Here is a 6698-nt window from a genome sequence, read left to right on the forward strand (position 1 = left end):
TATGTTACAAACTTGTTTGTCGTTCCTTCAAAGTAATTTGCTAATAGCGCCGAAGAAAAGTAAGAATTCTAGCCTATGTACAATAACTAAGTTTTGTTTGCAAGTAATTTTTGTTTAGTATCTATTTTCTAGAGTGAGGCTGGATGTGACAATCTGTGTTCTCCCTTCTTCGAATGATAAGCGCAAAAAATACTTGAATAGTACGAAAGCCTGAGTGTTACAAACTCTGCCGTCTTTCCTTCAATATATAAGCGCAGAATACACTGGGAGAGTACGAATTTCGGTCTACGTTCACTTAAGAAAGTTATTTTTAATCTCAAATATCTATTTAAAAGCGGGAAGTTACAGATTGTGTTGTCCTTAGTTCTTTATTCAACTACAACAAAACGCGGAATAGTTGAATTCCAGCTTCGTTGCATTTGCAGAAGTGATTTTTATTCTTTAAGTTTATTCACTGGAGCAGAGCTGGATTTGAGAGTCGGTGTCGTCGTTCCTTCAAAGTAATTTGCTAAAAGCACTGGATAAAGTAAGAATTTAATCCTAAATACTATGACTAAACCAAATTTTTTCCCAAATAACTATTTCTATTTTTGATGTTACTATAAGTGTAGTCTTCAGTTCAAAATATAATCCAAAAAAACTCTGGAAAAGTACCAAATTCAGTTCTAATTTCACTAACTTAACTTATTTTTAATCTCAAATACCTATTTGCTAGAGAAAGGCTGGATATCACAGAGTAAGTTCAAAAAACTGGGAAAAGTTTTAATTTTAGACTAAATACAGTGAGCAAAGAAAGTTATTTTTAATTAGAAATAACTATTTACAAGAGCATGGCTGACAGTAACTGACTGTGTTGTACTTAATTAATAATACAAGTTTTATAAGATGTGGAAGAAGTCAGGATTCTGGATGAGGTTTATCGAATCATCTTAAGGAATCTCTCAAGAACCTTAACGCCATTTCATTACTAATCTAGTTTTTTCAGGATATGAGCCAGAAGGAGGTTTTGCAAGATGACAAAGACAACAAATTTATAACTCAGATTTGCTAAAATGGTTTTAAAAAAAATGAAAATGAAGTAGAATCTCGGTTAAATATTAATATTGATACAGAAAAAATCTTTTCCTATTAATAACTAACTTTCAACTTAATGAAATGATATAATCTGTAAATTAATAAGCAATGAAATAATATTCAATTCAAACTTATAAGAATCAAGAGAGGGAAAGCAAAATAGAATGATAACAATTGACTAAGGAAAAGTTTACATATTGCTTTGTTTAAAGGTTTTGTTTTAAGTATTGCCATGACATTAAGATAATAGTTACTTTCATTAAAGGGGACCTGTTCTAATAACGGCTGTAAAATTCATTTCAAAAAAGGTTTGGTTTACTTTATTTAAACAAAAAAATTAACGATATAATCACTAATAAGTAACTCTAATTGCTGAATGCGCCAAATGTTATAGTTTTAATTTAAATCAGATGAGAAATGAGGGTCAATCGTTTGCAGATCTTTTAGTTCTTAATATTTCAATTTAATTTATCCATAACTTCCCTTTTTAACTTAACCTTCGGTATCTTGACTGCTTCTCTATACTATTATTATCAATTTTCTAACAGTTATAATAATTAATTGATAAAATTAAAAATATCCTTGAAAAATTAATTTGTGCAGGTTATTTTTTCGCTTGAAATGGAAAAAAATGGTGTTTAAAATAAAATCTCTTTCACTTTTAAGTAAACGTTCAAAATTTATCATTTAAACGCTAAGTGTTAAATGGATTCTTTAATGATCATTTAAATTAAATGAACGCACTGAAGTTTCTATTAATTTTTTTTGTTAATAACAATATGTACAACTAATCATTTTAAGATCATACAAAGAATGGATCAAAACACTTCAAATGCGCCTTGATTGTTATAAAGATGATGGGAGCAAACGTTACTGGAAAGAAGCTTAAGTGCAGCTCAATGGCCTAAGAGTACGTTACGAATAAGTGATAAGCACTTATCTGTATTTTAAATAATACTAGGCAGGACACCCTACGGTTTTTTTTTTTTGAAGAGATATACCTTACACCAAGCAATTTCAGTCTGGGAATCTATTGGACACTTATTCGTCTCGTCAAGTTGGCGATGAATAACTCATGTAGCATAATAAGGATGTAACGAATAAGGGGACACCCACACATGCATCTGATTAAAGTTATCCTAGATATATTGGCAGAAAAATATAGGCAATAAGCAAAGTGTTCAGTAGAATGTTCAACTACTTGCCTTTGCGGACAACATAGTCTTAGAAATAGAAAAGCTATTAATCGCAATGGATGTCACAGCTAGAGGATTTGGAAGAGAAATACACAGAGAAAGTAACATAAGAACACATGACCAACTTTATGAATATTGTTCATCTATTAAAGTTCATAGCACCTAATTAACTAATTAGTCAATCAGAAAATTAAATTTTATCATAACTAAATTTAATTCTTTTCTATGCAAAACTGTAGTAGACTTTCTCTTGAATTTGCAATTTTCTTTAACATGATGGCATAGAAAAGTACTGCATTGATACCTACGGTAAGTTTCTCGTTGATTACTTGAATTATATTTTATTTAGGAAACTAGAAACAAGTTGGGATCAAAGCATAAAGAATAAATAATTGAATAACAATTCTTTCACAAGTTATTAAACAATTTATTCAATGCTCTGAATTCATTATATGTTTTTACAAATAACAATACACAAGCTATCAATTTATAGTAATAAGGCTATCAGTCTGTCTTTGCAAATAAATAAATGAACACTGAATAAAAAAAAAAATTGAACAGCATGCACAATAACTTAAAAGAAGTAATGAAAGTTCTCTGGTCTTCACGCATCCGTTGAATAATTGTAGACTTATCACGCTTGATTTTTATTCCACAATTTTGTATAATATTCTAGATTAAAGCACACCTATAAAAATAAAAAATAAAATGAAATTTACATACGTAAGATTGGACAGTAACGTAAATAACAAGGAAATTACCTGCCCAAACAAGGTTCTATAGAAAAGAAGATGGCGCTTATGAAAAAGAAGTTAGCCTAATACTTGGGAAAAAAAATTAAAATTAAATTATATCAAAGTACTTTAAAAAAAAAGGAAAAAATTAGTAATAACTGAAATTATTTCCAATTATAATGTTATCACTTTTTAAATTTATTGACATAAAATACCAATTTAAAAAGTTCATTTTAATTTAATATTTAATATAACTAATGTAAACCTAAAAAAGAAAAAAATACAAATATTTTTTATAACTCGATACAACAATTTTGTTACTGTAAAGTTTAAATGAATCATTAAATCTGTTGCTTCCACTTCCCACTTGTTCTTGCCGTGACTGTGCCGGGATCTGTGCTTCTGAATTTTAATCCGTAATAAAGTTAATTTCTTTAAACAATTGCTGAGGAAAATTTAAGATATATAAGGTAATATATGTTCAGTTCTTTATACGTATATATCTAGATCATTAATCTTCATAAACTGTTTTGTAAACGATGCAAAATTATCTGAAAATGTAATTTTAAAACTGGTCCAATTGGCAGTAAAAAGAGCAATATGGCGTAAAATTTTAATGAAAGTGAATCAAGCCAATATTAAAGGCATTTTAAATAATATTTTATCGTGAAATCGAATTAAAAATTCTGTTTAATACTTCATCATTACCATTTTAAGTGGATTGATTAAGGTACAGTAACATTTACTAAATTTAGATAGCTTGACGGCCCTGCATTTTAATATGAAATTACTTACTTCAAAATGAACTGATATATCTGGTTAAGTATACATACAAAAAGTACTTAAATTATGGTATTAGAAATGAGAAATGGAGTTACATAATGTTAAATTAGTAAATTGGCTTGAAAATTGGGAATTTTATTTTATGACGTAAGACTGTTAATAAATTAGTTGAAGGTCGTAGGTAATAACATCTAAGTTAGGACATTTCACTGAAGTTGCTGTTAATTTACCTCAAATGACTTATTTTAATTTTCTCTTAGAGTTTTTTACTTATTTTTGTAAATCTTAGATGTATCACCATTTCGAACAGTAATCAAAAAATGGTAAATGTTCACAAACGATCTGGCTTTGTACATTTACTTCACTTAGTATGGTGTTTTTAAAATAGCAAATTCTTCAAGTGTAATTTCGATACTACTGCTTTTCTCTTTAAAAATTAAAAATAAAAAGGGTTCTTTTATTTCTTTCCCAGGAGAATCTTTTGAGAACATAACATTGCAATGCCAAAATTTCTAACCTTACAACTTAGTGACGCAACTTTTTGGGGCTTATCAAAGTTAATCTAATCCTCATAAATGCACTTTTGTAATCGCAAATTGACAATAAAATTTGTTTTTACAGGTGCAAGTGTGTTGGTGTGGTGTTATAGAGTGTTAGTGAAGTTACTGAAGTGAAGTTATTGTGCTGCATTTTGCCCTCGCAGAAGCAAAGGTAATATTTTATTCAAACGATAATAGTTTAAAACGATTATTTAAATGAATTCAAACTTTAAAAATGATCTATATGTTTAGGCTAAGAAATTGAATTATACATATTTTTTCTAAAGACAAAACTCACCTCCATCGTGTTGTGAATTTCTTAATCATTACCAAACTTCTGCTTCTGGTTCTGCTCAAAGTTATTAAATCTTGCCACAATTTCTAATCATAATCTCAATCACTCATGCTGATAACCAAATGCAACACTAATTCATAACCTTACTAAAGTAACCCTATTCCTATTGACAATTGGCCAAGATGCAGCGAACTAGCGAACTCTGTATAATCAGAATAGAAAGACACATACATACAGTTTATCTCCCACTTTGAATGAGAAAATTGGTTACCTTCAAGTCGTGGATGTACTATGTATGTTCCTTCTGGAGCTTTTAAAATTAAAATATCTTGAAACAGACACATTAATTGTCGAGGATAGATGATCTAGAGCGAAATGTCTTGTTTACTCCAGTACTTGGCTCTGAAGAAGTTAACTTGAAAGATAATTATTTTCCTAAGTATCCGATTATGGTTGTATTTAAAAACTGAGTCGAATTCTGAATCAATTAGCTTGTCGACTTAACAGTAAAAACAAAAAGAGGTAGACTCGAACGTACTTCATATAATATGTGTACAATGCTTTTTTTTCTAACCCAAAATAAGGTAGTTTTTGTGGGTTTCTTTATGGGCTAGATAATTATTTTTTAGACAAGGGTCAGATCTTGTTCCCCAAGGCACTGCAGACAGGAGGCCTATTTTGCCATTTCCTGGTTAATCTAGTTAGACTATCCTCTTCTAATTACTAGCTCCAGTATCTTACGTACTAGTATTGGTTGTAATTGATTTCCTATAGCTGCAAAGTGGCGAATATCTCATGTCGCAACCAAACAGGATAAGAGAAGCTCTTTCTTCCTCTTCCTAACGTAGTCTATACATAGACTCCGGGTTGAATAGTCTCATTCTTTGCAGATATCTTCTAAATCTGCCATGCCCTGAAATGAGTTATCAGGATAATGTGATTCCCACCTAGTTTTAGGGACTCCTTGATTCTGATTTAACACAAATCTAGCTTAGAACTCATACCATGTTTAATATCTGGATTTTTTTTTAGTTCTCTCCATTACATAAGCAATACTTAAACTGTTCGCACGTTGCCCTTGATAGTACTCTTGGTTACAAAGAACAGGTTTCTAGCTAGCTGATCAACAACTTCATAATTTCGTGCGAGAATGAACCGAACACCCACTCGAGGGCTACCTTATTTTACCGGGAAAGGGTTTTCTCTACACACTAATCGGCTAATAGCCATTCAAGTGTTTTTATGCGAATCTCGAGGTCTCGTCTAGTCCACGAGTCCACACTGTTTCTCCCGAAGCCAGATTCTGAGTAAAAAAAAAAAAGTCAAAACGCACCAGCTTGTTTGATTTATTATGTCGAATGAAATCAAAAAACTTAGACCATCCTAAAAACCATTATGTTCTAAACCTCATGCATTCCGAACCATGTTTTTGCAGTTAACAAAAACTAAACTTTTGTGAATCACTCTTATGACTCTGCTATTTTATTACAACTTTTATGACAATTTTAACATTGAATTCAACTTTGCATTAAACATTTGTAATCTTGTAATTTATATTATCAGTTGGCATTGCATGGCTGCTATTATTATTGTGGTCGGCAGAGAATTACAACTAAACGGGCGTGTTTATTATTTCCACCACACGCAGCGCCACTATTTACCGGGAGAAGTAAGGTTTCAATTATGAGTTAAAATCATCTCTTTCACAATTTTTGGTTAAACGTTTTAGGTTAATAGTGATTAATGTGACGTCGGAGTTCGTCTATAAAAAGTATTAAAAAAAAAATTATTCGACATTTTTAGTTCCCAATTAACTTCAGATTTTGTATTCCAGTAATGCTATTTGGCAACGACTTTTCCCTAAATTTAATTAATACCTGTTAAGACCCAACAGCGATTTCTTTAAATTAGGATGTCTAAGAAATATGAAAGGTTTTAGGGAAGGTTATTCAATTACACCCTCCATCGCTCCATATTCAGGTGCCGACACATTTAAAGGCCTAGTCTTTTCAGATATCCAATCAGAATCGATAATGCCCCAAGAGAATATTGTAGAGTATTTTATTGGACGACTGAG

At 30.6% G+C, this 6698-nt stretch overlaps 1 long non-coding RNA gene across 1 annotated transcript; it reads right to left on the reverse strand.

Annotated features, from left to right (window-relative positions):
• Positions 1-2677: 2677 nt before the first annotated feature.
• LOC141457823 (uncharacterized) lies at positions 2678-4917 on the reverse strand. Its single transcript, XR_012460574.1, has 3 exons — positions 4625-4917; positions 3032-3093; positions 2678-2958 (listed from the first exon to the last, which is right to left on the reverse strand). It is a non-coding gene; the product is annotated as an uncharacterized lncRNA (long non-coding RNA).
• Between the last annotated feature and the right edge of the window lie 1781 nt (positions 4918-6698).

Source organism: Rhodnius prolixus, unplaced genomic scaffold (assembly GCF_049639745.1).
Source record: "Rhodnius prolixus isolate KJV_2025 unplaced genomic scaffold, Rpr scaffold_5, whole genome shotgun sequence".
Taxonomy (NCBI): Eukaryota; Metazoa; Arthropoda; class Insecta; order Hemiptera; family Reduviidae; genus Rhodnius; species Rhodnius prolixus.